At 40.4% G+C, this 15422-nt stretch overlaps 1 protein-coding gene and 1 long non-coding RNA gene across 8 annotated transcripts in view; both read left to right on the top strand.

Moving 5' to 3' along the window:
• The first annotated feature begins 30 nt into the window (after positions 1–30).
• On the top strand, positions 31–3608 carry LOC112487006 (uncharacterized). The gene is made up of 3 exons (XR_003049677.1): positions 31–1587; positions 1727–1772; positions 2899–3608. It is a non-coding gene; the product is annotated as an uncharacterized LOC112487006 (long non-coding RNA).
• Positions 3609–5410: 1802 nt separating this feature from the next.
• The window catches only part of sox6 (SRY-box transcription factor 6), a 136715-nt gene continuing 126703 nt past the window's right edge, over positions 5411–15422 (top strand). For 3 of the 7 annotated variants that reach the window (XM_025055441.1, XM_008310058.3, XM_025055443.1), the window contains exon 1: positions 5412–5853. The gene's annotated coding sequence lies outside the window, so the exon portion shown is untranslated. The other 4 variants (XM_025055445.1, XM_025055444.1, XM_025055446.1 and 1 more) reach the window with 2 other exon arrangements.

Genomic DNA, 15422 nt, shown 5'->3' with positions numbered 1-15422 from the left:
ATTCCTCTGACATGAATCATTAAGGGTGTGTGTTGAGAAGCTGCTGCTGTGTGACATTAAACAATGAAAGCGCCTCATGTTCCTTAAATGCCAGGCTTTTACAATACCTACGGTAAACTGGGACCGTTGTACACAGAGGCAATTGCTTTGTAAATGAAGCAAAAGCCTCTGGGCCCCTGACGTTAACCCTGCAGCTCTGAACACACACACACACACATTTTCATACAGCCGTTGATGACATTGTGAATGTACATGATTATATTTAATCATGCAGCAAAATAATTCACACCTGTTGATAAATATCAGTGTCTTTAACAACCTGTTTCAGTCATAACTTGAACATATACATACGTACATTCAAGACATACATAATTCCAAATAGTTAAATATTTACTCCTTTCAGCCATAAACACATCAGTCTTATTTTCATCCAGTTTTTGGGCTTGACATTTTGATTTGAAATGTCACAACTTCAAATTCTAACTTAAATATAAGGAAGATACTATGAATCACCACATGGTGCCTTTAGAGCCCCAGAAAACTGACAGGAGAAATGGCAACAGAGAGCATTAGTCAGGTTTACATAAAGTTACTGTATATAAACTTATGTTATTGCCCAAGGACACACAGGCATGTAACTGGAAATGATCTTTATAGAAGGGAATCAAACTCTACCTACTAATCTGCAAATAAATATATGCATATATATATATATATACATATATTTATGCATATATGTTTATATACATAGGAGCATTTTTTGTAATGATGTTACACTAGTGGTGCAGAGTAACCTATGTTACATTGTTACTGTGTTAGTCCGGTCTATTATTAGAAGAGAAACGTTTCTCGTCCTCATTCAACACGATGAACCAGCGCTTCTCTGTTAACTTGAAAGGAAAACTGACATCCTGACCAAACTTTGATGAAACCACAGTCACAACCAGGGGATTTTGGGTCAACTAATGAGAACAGAGAGCGCCACTCTGCCACAGGGAGAAAAGGATTTGCATGTATTCAAACAGTGCTGGAGTTAATTGCACAACTTATTATTCTGAAAATGACATAGTTAGTCAGCGTTCGTTGTCACAGGGTGCTGAGCTAGCTTTGTCCTCTTTTATAATCCAGTGGAAACAAAGTTTATTAATATGGTAACACGATGTGTGTGTTAACACTAGAAACTTTACACTTTACCGAACAAAGAAATCTATAACAGAAAAACGAGTTTGACTTCCTTCTTATAACAAAAGGATATAAGGGAAATATATATTTTTTATATATAAAATAATATTTAAATGTAATAAAGAAGTCTATTTGAATTTAGCTTTGAATTTAGCTTTTTAGCTGTTATTGTTGTTGTATCAGCATGAATAAAACACAGTTTAAAAACCTGTACCCTTAAGAGTTTCAAAACTTTTCACAAGAGGTCATATCTTTTTTTTCATTCACTATAATTTATATTAACAAAATAATACTTAAATGGTGTTAATTTTCTTCTTCTATCTCACAGCTGCCTTCATGGAAACGATGATGACTTGTGAGCACATTATCCAGCTTCATGTCCATGTGTTGAACCTTCATCATTAGGTGAGTGTGGTTTCTGACGTCTTCACTTAAGGTGTTTTGTTAAGTTACATTGTGTGTGTTTAACAAACAGCTCATGCTAATTTTTTTTTCTCTGGTTGAATATTTCTCACCTTGTTTTCCTTTCTTTTTCATGTTTCAGCATGTGGAAAATACTGCAGTTCTCCGTTGTCACTAAAACACAGAAGGTATTTAATACGTCCCTTCTGTCACCTAATGCACAAACATTGTTGTCCAACATGGCCGCCCCGTAGAGGAGCCCTGTACCTGAGAGAGATAAATAAATTACTACAAAAAATAAATGAATAGGTAAACATATAAATACATAAAGGAGAATAATATTTAAGGCTTTATGGTCATGAAATCAAAGAGAAAATCACTTCATAGCATCCCATAACCAACATTGTTTTCCCTATGAAAGCTCAATGTTTCGGGCACATATAACACACATTCATACACACAATTTTAAGGAAAGAGGCTGTAAAACAAAGAAAAATCATACTTCAGTGACCTCAAATAACCCCGCCCCTCTCTAACACACACATACACACACACTCGGAGTCCCAGCCCAGTGCTAGTGTTATTGTCCTAGTCAAAGGATGAAGACCTTTTATTATTTTTCTACATAATACAGATGATGAATCCTGTTTTATCACTGAAGCCCTTTAAGGACCTTTGAAACCTGCTGTGATTGCACTGTACCCTAACACACACACACACACACACACACACACACACACCACCATCATCACCATCTTCACCATCATCACCATCATCGCCACCCCGCCCCCATCCTCACCCAGTGACTGAATGGCGTTCTTCTAATTAACCATGCAGAACAGGAGGAGAACACATGTTAATTTAATGTAACAAAAATGTTGATTTTTATGCACTCTCCTCCTCAAATATTTATGGGCTAGACTTGAATTTCAAGATGCATCAAAGACTCTCAGCCTATGCTAATGAGGCTGCCTTATACCCCCCAACAAGTTGGTCTGTCTCTCCCACTCCTTATATGCACAACCATCTGAGCCATAAAGAGCAGCAGCCGCTGCTGTCAACTCTGCTAAAACACACTCTCTGCTACCGTCCGTTTGTCCCAGTGACACTGCTGCACTCACCTATTAGAGCTTTTAAAAATAAAATGAATAATGACATACAAAATAATTAGAGCTCGCTTTTCTCGTATTGCGATATTATTATTAATATACTAGTTACCATTAGCAGCCAGATCGAGTTTGGTTGAAGAAATGATTAATTTCTTTGAACCAAGTTTACTTCAGATCCTATTTCTCCAATGTCTTTGCATTACAGGTGACACTTGTTGGTGTTGTTCCCCCAGTGTCCAAAAGGTGGCGCATGAGACACATCAAACACACACTGGAGTACTGGCGGTGAGTGAAGAGTCCCGTCCTTCGAAGACGCACTTACTGCACTGTTACACTGTTGTTAGAAGAGTTTGGATTGTTGTCGTCGACAGACAACAGTCAGACACTGAACAGTTCGACTGAATGACGTCTGTGTTAAAGACGATAACTGGAAAAAACTGGTACAAGTTAAAGAGGATTACAGAAGTACGAAACGTTTCTTAGTTTGAAGATATTTTTGAAGAGAACATTCTTTCTTTCTTCTATTTTTTTTTTTGCAGAGATAAATATACACTCCTAACCGCAGGTGAGGTAGGGAAAATATTTAACCCAACTCCAATCTAAATTTGCGACAACATTAAATTTTGTTACCGTAGTAATCGTAATAAATGTCAACGTGTCCTCACAATGATGGGTTTGGACCGAGACCCGTCCACAACCCATCAAAAATTAATTTACACACATTTTAACAACATTATCTAAAAACAATAACCAAACACAGATGATGTGTCATCTCATCTGTACTCCACTGCACCTCACCATAACTCAGACCTCAATAAGGACCTCCTGCCCCCCCAAACCTTCTAAATAACAGATAGAAAAATCTTTCTCACACTCTGTGACTTTCTACATGTGTACAGTTTCATAAAACACTAACCCCCCCCCGCCCTCTCTCTCTCTCTCTCTCTCACACACACACACACACACACACAACACACTGTGTCTATTGGTGCGTCCGGAGCGAATCATTTTGATGCTCCTGGAGTCTAAAGTGATGCTCTGCACGCTCTCTCTCACACACTCTCTCTCTCCCTCCCTCTCTCTCTCCCCTTCTCTCTCTTGCTGCCTCCCCTCCTTCTTTTAGCTCTGTGTCTGTGCCGTTAACAATCACAACTTCCTCCTGCTGTCACAGCTCATTGTAAGTAACTTTTCTTCCTTTCTCTTCTCTGATACCTGATACTCTGATGTTGTGACACTTGTGTTTTATGCTCACCTCTCTCTCCCTCTCTCTCCCTCTCTCTCTCAACACTGACTGCTGTGATATTTGCTCCGTTAATCCACCGTCTCTCCTGTCAACTAGTGGAATTTAATTTGACCACTGTCTCTGTAACACTCCTTTAGCTGCGTCTGCGTCTTTTCTGGCCCAAAAAGTGGTGTGTGTGTGTGTGTGTGTGTGTGTGTGGAGGGGTGGAGGAGGGGGGTGCTTTTGATGATCGATTAAACGCTTGTGCAGTTTGGATTAGGATTAACACACCCGGGTTAAAATAACTCTTTTGGCGAACGTGAGGGTCAACTGCTGGGTATTTGGTTTATTTAATGTGGTTTCATTTTCATACGTTGCATTTGCTACTAAAAACCAAACTACCCAGTGACCAGTGAAGATTTGTACTTTATTGAATGATGACATCCCTGTTTTGGGACCCTATTACATAATATACATGTGCAATATTACATATCGTTTTTAATTAAATATTTGGTGCAAATCAGAAAATATCAAAATTTGCAAAAGCAGGTGTTATATTTTATTTTTGACAATCCAAAAAAAGCACACAACAAATCCGATGTATTTATTATTTTATCCCCTTTATATAAAATTAAATATATGTGTAAATTTAATGTCCACTTAAAAATTGCTTCTGGTACCAGGATGTGGATTCTTTTTACATTTCTGACATGTTCTGTAAATGTAATAATTTAATTAACGTCGAATAATACTGTGTGAAAAAGTCGTAATTAAAAGGCTAGGTAAAATCTAAATGATCGGCATTCTGTCTGAGCAGCTGAGTCTTTAACACTGTCATTTATCACAGTCATTATTTATAAAATAAAATAAGATGTAAGATTCACTCAATGTCACAAAAAAAATCTAAACATCTGAGGGTGAAGCCGAAGAATTCTGAATCTAATATTAATATGTTCTGTTAGTGGATATAAGGTGTCAGTAAACGTCGGTGTGTTCGAGGTGCTGATGGATTTTATGCAAATAATCCGTGTCGTGTCTCACAGGTGTGAAAGTCTTTAGCCCCTTCCAGAGTTTTCTCTCACCTGCTCACATTATCTGGCTTCAGATGAATCTAGTTTCCTCTAGTTCTGACACATTTTTCCTCAGCCGGAAGGTCAGCAGCAGCAGCAGCAGCAGCAGCAGCAGGGTCATTTTGTTTCTCTAACTTACACATGTCAAATAGGTCCTAATGAAAGTCAAAGTGCAGCATGATGAAGAAGTCTCCGTGTTTATTCACTGATGCCCATTCAAGTGAGCTCCTAACGACGGATAATGTCCTCCAAATGCACTTTGAAAAAAAACTAAAAAACTAACTCCGTCTTTCCTCTTTCTTTTTCTCTTATGTCTCCCCCCTTCCTCCCTCTTTCTTCCACTCGCGTCTCTTGTCTGGGGGAGGAGGAGGTGGAGGTGGGAGGATGGGGGGGAGTCCTGCCTCTCTCTGCCTCCCTCAGATCAATGCCCTGGCCACTCACTTTCTGATGTTGCACGACGGGAAACGCTTTGAATAGTTGTGACACGGTTGCGCGCATTGATTGCCAAGATTGACAGTCCGTCTTCTCCAGTCAGAGGAAGATAGAGAGAGGGTGAGAGAGAGTGGGAGAGAGAGAGAGAGAGGTAGAGAGGTTAAAGAACAGGTAGGCGAACAACAGAAGCCACTTGTAGTTGTTGGACAGCTGAACTTCACACACACACACACACACACACACACACATACAGACACACAGACAGAGGAGGAGTAGAGAGAGAAAGTGTGCATGTGTGTGTAAACGGGAATCCCTCGCCACAGCCGCGTGTGTCCGAGCACAGACTCAAGTTTTCACTCACAGCTGACTCTCAGTTTCCTTCGTCCACGGGGGAAACAGACGCGCACTGCCTCCACTCCACGCCTCCGTCATCAAGGTAAACAGAACTACTTTATTCTCCTCATTTCTATCTTTTTCTGATTTGAAAAGCCTCTGACCAGCACCAGTAGTTCCACGCTCGGACGCGCGTTTGGACCGGCAAATAAATTCACGCAGAAGTGAACTCAGCTCGGAGGGTTCGGGACGCCGGGAGGAGTGAGCGTCAAACTTAGTTTCCGCGACTCTTCTCTACGTCGCTTTCGCCAAAACACGCGCAGCAGAGGCGACAGCACACTTGCACGTCGCGCTTTGGACTCAAAGACGCTCAGCTTCAACGCCAGGGACAGCGAAACCGACAGAAGGCTGTGTTTAACCGTCCAACTCCGCCACGACGGCTTCCCGACTCACCGTGAAGCAGAGTTTAAAGGTAGAATGACATTTTCCCTCGTTTTCCACAGCCGTGAAGCCTGTAAACGATGTCGGTCTGCGCAGCGCTAACAGCCGTGTTTACAGCGACCCGAGCTGCTGTTGTACAATTACACTAAAATTCCTCCCAACTCCCATTAAACCACTGGAGTGTAACGTCACGGCTCTGCCCCAGCTCCTTGTTAACATGTTCCCAAACTTTTTGACTGTTATAGGCTGTTTTGTGTCCACACCGCGACACCGTTCACAGAGCGACACGCGCCCCGTGGGTTTCCTTTCAGTCCCGGCGTGAACAAGATTGTTTTTGTCCTGTCTCTTCTACCTGTCTTCTCACCAGGGCTTCTGCCCTCAGCCTGTCTCCTTTTACACCCAAAACACCTCCCGATATTTGTCCGGCTTTTCCTTTTCCTTTTTTGTGCCAGAGAGGCAGCATTTGTGGCCCTGGTACAGCCGGGGAATTCACTCTTTTTTCCCGGGTTCAGGGGAACGGACCTCTGAAGAATGCAGCGGCCATAAATTTAAATTATACAATCAAAGCAGGCTTGTTTACTTAGATAGAGATGGCATTCAACAGAGTTCCATTTTAGCCGAAAACTAAAGCCGATGTAAACACACACACACACGCATACACACTGACAGAGAGAGAGAGAGAGAGCAGAAACACACACACAAAGTTTTAAAAGTGTTCTTTAGAAGGCTAATCTTTTCATCTTTAATCGGATTATTATTGTTGGACATGTACAGAAAAATAATCCCTTTTCCGTCAAATAAACATTTCTTAATTTTTAATCGTTTATTTAAACTTTTTTCATATTTTTTAATGCTGAAAAGCCCTTTTCATTTTTCAATGTGCCGTTTGACAAATAATTACAAGTGTGTAAACTAAAAATGTATCAGACAAAAATGAGAATGCGGCGCTGCCTCATATTTAATTTCTTTTTCCATTTAAATATGAACACCAAACCAGAGAGACCAACCCTGTGCAGATACGACTTTAACATTATAAATAGAGAAGCAGACTAAATATGAAAGTATTAGCTATTGTTGAACATGATCTCACTGAATCTTTGACCACAAAACAAATATATATATTTTAATTGTCTTTCCTTTTTATTTGTTTGAAAACTCAACCCAAATAATAATAATAATTTACGCAGCAAATGTCAAATAATTGAATTGTTTTTCAAACCTCCTCGTTTTTGCTCTCAGTGTGCACCAGCGAAGGCAGGTCTCCTGATAAGGTAAGGCGGATCTGGAGACCCTAATGCAAGCCTAAATGGCACATTTATAATTAGACTGTCCATTCAGCACATTGTCCTGATTGCTATACAGGGACACACGGCTCTGTCTCCACCAGAGTCTGTGTCTGTGCTGCGGCTGCTGCTGCTGCTGCTGCAGCCCAGCGGGTCGTTCATGAGGCAGGGAGAGAGGAGAGGAGAAGACAGAGGGTGACGGCAGGGAGAAGCGCACTCCTGCTCTTTGATGCACTCTTGGCTCCTATTTCACTCCTCTAACTGAATTCTGCGCACAGGAGCACAGCGGCATCTTAATTAATCGTCTTCTGTGCGCACAGTTACACACCTCGACCCGATTGTCAATTTCCCCCCAACTTTATATTTATGTGCAATTATATGTTCGGTTCGTTTTTTAATTTAATTTTTTTATTTTCTTGCGTATTGAACGGTTCTCCGGAAGATTTATGGATTTAAATAATTAGCCATAATAATCATCGCTACTAGAATGACGTGTAAATGAACTTTTTATTACATTCCCTGCATTTTAAGGACTTCACTCTGAGTGGATCTGTGAGAAAACCCGGACTTAGTTTTGGGGTTAGACTCTCTGAGGCGTCGTGTGGCATTAAGTTCAAATATTTGAGGACTTTGATTTTGGTGTAAAGGCTGAACAAAAACACTCACTTGTCCAAACACTTGTTCCCCCTATACCCCCTCTTTTTTTTAGAGAAAAAACTTTTGTTGAGAAATGGTCTGAGATGTTGTGATGTGATTTGTGGAGAAAAGCTTAGAGAGGAGGTTTAGACTAAGTGCCACCGTTTGAATTTATTTGTAAATCTACTCTAAAGTGTCCCCATCATCCACAGGTAGTTTACATAGAGTTCCTGTGCCAGAAATGAGTGGATCAAAGGGAGCGAATAGACAGAGGGGGGCGAAAAGTGAAGAGGTGTAGAGGTAGGAACGGGGATGCAGGCAGTGATCTGCTTTTTCAGTGCTTGTTTTTTTTTTTTACCTGCAGGTTTTTGCTAATATAAGTTGAATTCTGCTATGATTTTATCCTGACCCTCAAACACACGATCACTGGTGGTTAACAATTATCCTCCTCTTAACATTTGATTTTATTTGAAAGAAACCAGATGTTATTTATCTCTGTGCTACACACTGATTCACATTCAAAGTGCTGCTTAGTTTCATTTTACAGCTCTGCTGCTAAGATCGGCATTTTTACCCAAGGTGTGTTGCCCGGCAGGAAATTATTCTAAATGATTAAAAGCTCCAATGCCAACTCATGATAAAAGTATGTCACAGCTGGAGGAGAAATAGAAAATAGTTTTTTTACATATATATTTTAACAAGGGCATATATCTGAGTGATTTATTGTCATTTTAAAAATGTTCTGTACAGAGAAGAAAATGTGTAATGCTCACACTAAGTGCCCCTCAACACTGAGTGCTGTGTTTGAAATTCTTGCTCACAGATTTGTGTCATTGTTGTTAGTTGTACAGATAGGAACTGTGGCTCAGAATTGGGAGTAAAACTGTATTAGTTTTAAAATTTAGATTAAATTTATGTTGTTGACGTCAATGAGAGAGTTAAAATTGAATGTGGGTCCTTACCTGGTCACGGTCGGGGTCAGGGCTTAGGTTCAGGTGTACAAATGATTGAGTGTTAAAGAGTTCGGGCGGCACAGAGCTGTGTGTGTGTGACTGTGGTCTTGTCTTTGCTACTTATGAAGATCCAATGGAGATTTTTGACAGCAGGAGTGCAGAGAGAAAACAAAACTTTCTGTTCATGATACGAAACCTTGATTCTGAGTCTGAGTTAGTGCAGCACATCTACTGGTTATTGTTGTAAACTTAGGCATTGTCCCTAAAATAACTGTACTCAGCAAATATGTGTGTGTACTTGTCAGTATGTGGTGTGTGTACATATGAGCAAAAACATTTTGATAACAAAATTTGAATAAAAAAAGGCTACAGTTTTTAAAAAATCCCAATACAATATATTTGACATTACCCATTGAAATGTTCTTTTCACTGTGACAACTTCTGTTGCTGCTGTGACGCAGACACCAGTGGGGTCTGTGAGGGTTGGCTCTAATCTCCATCTTCGTGTGGCAGAGGGTCGTTGTTGTGGTGTTGTCTGTGAGGATCTAATGATAAACAAGATGAGAGGAGGTAAACAACAGCAGGCCTGGTAAAGGTAGAGGAGGGGGGCAACAGACGGGTGGAGGACGGCAGGAGATAATAAATGTGGCAGCACATGTTGTGACATCTGTCTTTCTAAGTGTTATCTAATTTGCTGTGGAATATTCCAACAATGATCAGATCAAATCTGATGGGAATTTGCCAGAGGTTGTTGGTTTTTTTTACTTTTTTTATTTTTTTGATATGGTATCACACATCTGTGATAATTCTTAAACAGATGTGTAACAAACGGCGAGATAGTTTTCACTGTGGATGGTCTGGATGAGTCTATTGGTATTTTTAATGACTATAATTATTTATGAACCTTTATATATAGAACATATCTACTCTCCATTTAATTATATACAACCCAAAATAGTCACACAATGACAAAGTAAAAAAAATTAATTTAATCTTAACACTGTTTTTAACAGTTATTATTAGCAGAATTTATGTCTTCACTGCAGTACATTTATATTCTACAGATGACTTAATACTTTTTTTAAAGTTCTTTTAAAAGTTTCACAACCTGTCCGAGGTCACTGAGCTGCCCACAAATGTGCCTGTCTGTAAATGTGCCTTTCTAGAAATCGCGCCGGTCATTAATGAGTTAAATCTACCCATTTCTACATTTGAAATCAGTTGTCCCCGAAGACAAGAAAATCAATTCTAAGAAAGATGTTTCAGTGATACAGGGTCAGACAAATGAGTGACCTTACACCGTGTTTGATGTTGATTACAGTTTGAGTTTTTTTTTTTTTTTTTTGGAGTGGTCGTAAAATTAATGCGCCATTTTCTATTCTGCCTTTCACTGAACCTTAATGAGTGACTTTTTTCCCCCTTAAAAATAATACTATTTAAAAATCATCTTTCTGAAATGTGTATCTGTGTATAAACCCAGTGCTGCATCGGTGTGTGTACAAGGATAAAACACAAGCACAAGTTGAATTTTATTCAGAGGCAATCGCAGCCTGTGTGTTGCAGCACTTACTGAACATGGTGGGAAAGGACAGAGGCTGTTTCACTTTCTGCTCTATTAGGCCGACACATCCCTCACATCCCTGCAGCAGCACTACTCACAACATTAAAGGATCAGCGATGAAAAAAAAGAGAATCTAAATATGTGTATCTTCACAGGAACTGCGTAATTGCACAAGTAACCTAAGTGGCCCATTTTGATCCATATCATTTACTCTACCACCAAATATGTTTTTCGTACAAATAATTGGCCTTTTTTTATTAGTTCATAGCATAATTAACTTTGACTTCAAAATGCAACGGTCGAGGTTATGGTTAGCAGTGTGTGTGTGTTAAGAGTGTGTCACATTAGTATGTAAAATTAATTGGAATGGCCTCGGTGTCCACATCTTAGCGACACAGGTCTGAGGCTGTAATAAGGTTGATAGATTTGTCAGGCTCATTGTTTTTTATGAATCAAATGAAGATTTTGTACAGTGGCTGTGTGAAGATGCTCTGCCTTTATTTCCATATCAAAGAGCCACACTGTGCAGCGGGCAGTAATTAAAAATGTGGTGGATTTTGGAGTCCCTGCATAGTTAAATGTGGTCTCTCTCTCTCTCTCTCTCTTTTTCTCTTTCTCTCTCTCTCTCTCTCTCACACACACACACGCACACACACACACAAACACACAGATGCAGCATATTCACCGAAGATGAGAATGTCAGGTTGTGTGAAAGGAGCGCAGGTGTTTGAAACTGAATTTTAAACAAACACTCGTGTCGCTTCATGTTTCTTCTGCAGGCTTCTGGAAACAGAATCGAACACTCAAGTTTGTTTTGTTTTTTCTGGCAACCATTTAGTAAAACTTTTTTTCACTTTACAGAAAGCTCACGCTGAGCAACATTAACCATTTGTCAACCCAAAAGGACCTTTTCCTATTTACACAGACTGAGTATTCATGTACATGTCATGGATGTTTGACCTTGCTGCACAGTGCCGGGAGTATTAACCACAAACCCAGATGATGTTTTTGCCCTGTTCTATAACTGGAGAGACCCTGAAGGCACAAGATTGAGTCTTGTGAATGAACAAGGGAGAAGAGATTAGTGTAATGTGGCCTTTTGTGCTGCTCACACACAAAAGCGTCACAACAAGCCTTTTTTCCTCCTGATCCCTGACACTGTGCTCAGATCCCATGGGCACGCCTGGAGGGAAGTGTCAAAGAATTGTATGAAAATATCACTGCCAGCCGTGGCAGCTGTGACGCTGGAAATCTTCAAGACGTAAACGAGGATTATTAAAACCTCAGTGTCTAAAAAAAAAGTAAAGTAAAATATAGAATATAAAGCCACAGTGTAAAGTTAATTTTAATTTTAGATTTGATACGCACAAAAATTGGAGGAAACACACACATTCCAAGCTTTTTAATTCTGGAGTTTCAACTTCAGTGTGTACAAATTGAATTGACCGGGTTCTCCAGGGCACGAGCAGTGGTTAGTTTCCAAGTTAAACAGGTTCCCGTTGTCTGTAAAAGCTTAACTATATCCAGTTAGCGGAGGGTGACAGCTGGCGTAATGTCTGCTAACCTTATCAGACAGACATGAGAAGTAAAATAGACTCCATGGCCAGAGCTTAGCTAACCAAAGTAGCCACTCTGTGCTCCAGTTTGACTTTTGGGAAGCTGGGAACTGTTAAGTTGGACCACAGTTTTTTTTTTTCAGGGTTGTGTATTAGCGTCTGAGCTAAAAACACATGTGACTGTGTGTCCAAACCTCAAAATAAAATGAGGATTTGACGGCATCAGATTGGCTCTGATGTTGGTTTTGTAGCTGAAGTTTCCCTTTTATTTGTCTAATTAGTAAGTGTGAGTCATATATAAATACATATATGTATATATATACAGTATATACACACACACATATTATTATATTTTTCTGAGAACCTCATTGTTTCCCTTTCTTTTTGTATTATACCATGTAACAAGTCATAACGTTAATGCCGAGACGTACCAAAACATGGCTTTTCCCATAGTGAGCAGCCATCTTGGTCATGAACTCCTGGCCCTTCCTGTTTCCCAGATCTTGACTTGCATGAAGCATGACTTGGAGAAGAGATATCATCACCACTTCTAGGGCAGAAGTGGGAAAACAAACCTGGAAATGTAGAAATGTAATGCACCTTAGGTCCAAGTCCCTAATTCCCCAAAGTTGAGGTTTGTCAGAAGCTCGTCGCATTCTTCTCACATGGAAACAAATACTGATCAAGCATTTGTACCATGGAGTAATTACAACGACATCTTTAACAAGCGTAGAAGTTATGGAAAAGAAATGACACATTGGACCAAAAATCAGATTCCCAACAGTTTTTCCTGTGGAAAATGTTAACGCTCAATGCCAAAAATAAATTAAAGTGACAAAGATGGAGGGTGGAGGACGAGATGGAAAAGGGTCTTGTGGCTAAAGTTCTGATGAAGTTTACCATAGAATCTCTCCTTACTCAGTCAGGTCTTTTGTTTCCTTTCTCAATAATTCCTTTTTACACCGACTTGGACGTGTTACAAGGCTGTGCTCTTAATGTGCATTATGAGAAAATGGCTTCAGCAGACCAGACCACAAGCTTTCTCTTGGTTCCTGCCGTTCTTTCACTCTCTGTCTGTCTTTGTTATCCTCACTTTCACCCTGTCGGTGAGAAGATGGGCATATTTTCGGCCACTCTCCAAAACTAAAGACGACACAAATAAAGATGTTATGTTCTCGGAATTTTCAGTGAGAGACTTGCTCAGGCTCTGACTCTTTCAGTCCAAGTAACTGACTCTATGCGGGGTGGTTTTTTCACAAGGGAAATTTTTGCTACTCTAAAGGTGGTCGAGAAAACTTTTGTATTGGGTGGCAGCGTGGAAATAATAGCTGACATTTGCATTTCATTTGTTTCCAAATGGCAGCGTGGCCATATCCTATAAGCACCAGTGCTGCATGACTGCAGGAAAGACTTTATTCATTACTCAGTCGATGTGCACCATAATGTGACCATAACCACAGCAAAGGCCCTGATGTTGAAAAGAAAAACTTTTAACTTAGACCAACGAGAAAATAAAAGCCTAATTTTCTGTTACCAGTCATTTGCTCGTTACTCGTACATACGTACTTCAAAAACAACTGCTGGACGCAGTGGAAACATCTGTAATTGCATGAAAAGAAATCTGTGTTCGGTGGAGCTGCACATTTATTAGCACAGCGTAGCTTATAGGGAGGAAAACCCAGAAAGACGGACTCACAGCTTGAAGAATGAAAACCGAAGAAAGAACTGACTGCGATAATCACTTTCTTGAATGAGACTAAAAAAAAAAAAGAGAAATCTGCTGAAATGATAGAGCAAGCTTGTGGTTTGGCCAATGCAGTAAATTTCCCATGAGCCTCTTTGACAATCTGAGGGGATAGCCACTCTGGCACACGCCACTTGCCCACAGGCACAACACACACACACACACACACACACATACTCACGGGCAATGTGAGTATAGAAACCTCTCTGAGTCGTCTGTTTCTGAAGGAGAATGATTGACAGGAGGTGGGGGAGGACCAAAGGATGGGAGGGGTTGTCCTGTTTGAGGAACAGTAACACTCGTTCTTTTTTCCACTTGACAGAACAGTCTGTGTACATCTACCCAAACTTGCGCTCAGCAGAGTGGAAACACATCATGGAACAAGTATTAAAACAGCGAAACATATTTGGACTTTAGAAAGAGATGAATCTTTGGCTTTGAGTGTAATTTTATACGACCACAATTAATGAGCCGCAGACTGCACACAGATGTACACACATGACTTCATAACCACTCTTATGTATCTTGTTTATATGCAAATAATTTGCCAAAGTGCTGCAATTTTTCAAATTCTTTTTTTTTTAATGCTTTTAGGCTTTCAGGCACTTAGCACTGACACTGGAGACTCGGAGGAAAATTTTTGAAATATATATATATATATATGTTTCCCCAAAATGTGATAGTGTGCTTTAGTCTCACCAAGTGCCCTAAAGAAGTAATGTAGTTAAGCTTCTGTAAACTAAGGGGGAAAAAAGTTCTGCGTTAATGATCTCATATGTGTAAAACTAACTAAGGATTAGTCAGGTATGAATAACAGGGCCTTCATCGTGCTGATGTCATCAGACGTATCAGTCATATCTGTAGAAGACATCCCAGTCAAATGTGATCTGCAGGAGGCCCCGCTTGTGTTTCTGTGTCAGCAAGGAGACGGCTTCATGTCCCTGGTAAGGGGTGGGGTTGAGGGTAACCGGGGAGGTACAGTGTTCCTCCTCATCCTCAGCAAAGCTAAATTTATTGGTTACCATCTGCAGGGTGGAGGAGTTTGGGTTGTGGCCAGGCCAAAGAAAGGCTTCTAATTAAACAGTCATCATTATCAACTTGTGGTCAGTGATCATCGTCCCCAACACTGGTTCTCCAAGATGAACATGGAGTCGCTGAGGCTTTTCTTCTAGACCATGCTGGACTGAATTAGAACAGAAGAAACTGAGGGGAAAAGTGCGAGCGAGAACATTTTTTTCTTCTTCTTCCTTCTCTTGGCATCACAGGCAGCAGCGTGAGGCCCTGTGCCATATCCACTCAGGTTTAAACAATTACCCGACTTCAGAGGGACCAGTAGAGCCTCGGTGCTGGCACTGTCGTCGTGCTTTTGACTGCCGTACTTCAGTCCACCGTTTCAGACAGGGCCAAGTGTCACATGTAAGCGCAGCTTTCGATAATTTCAATTAGTGTAAGAGGGTGTGTCTGCAGTATCTGTATGGCTGCTGCTGGAGGAGTGTTC

Source organism: Cynoglossus semilaevis, chromosome 5 (assembly GCF_000523025.1).
Source record: "Cynoglossus semilaevis isolate Cse_v1.0 chromosome 5, Cse_v1.0, whole genome shotgun sequence".
NCBI classification, from domain to species: Eukaryota; Metazoa; Chordata; class Actinopteri; order Pleuronectiformes; family Cynoglossidae; genus Cynoglossus; species Cynoglossus semilaevis.
The sequence above is the reverse complement of the archived record's forward strand: the minus strand, read 5'-3'. Positions and strand labels throughout refer to the sequence as shown.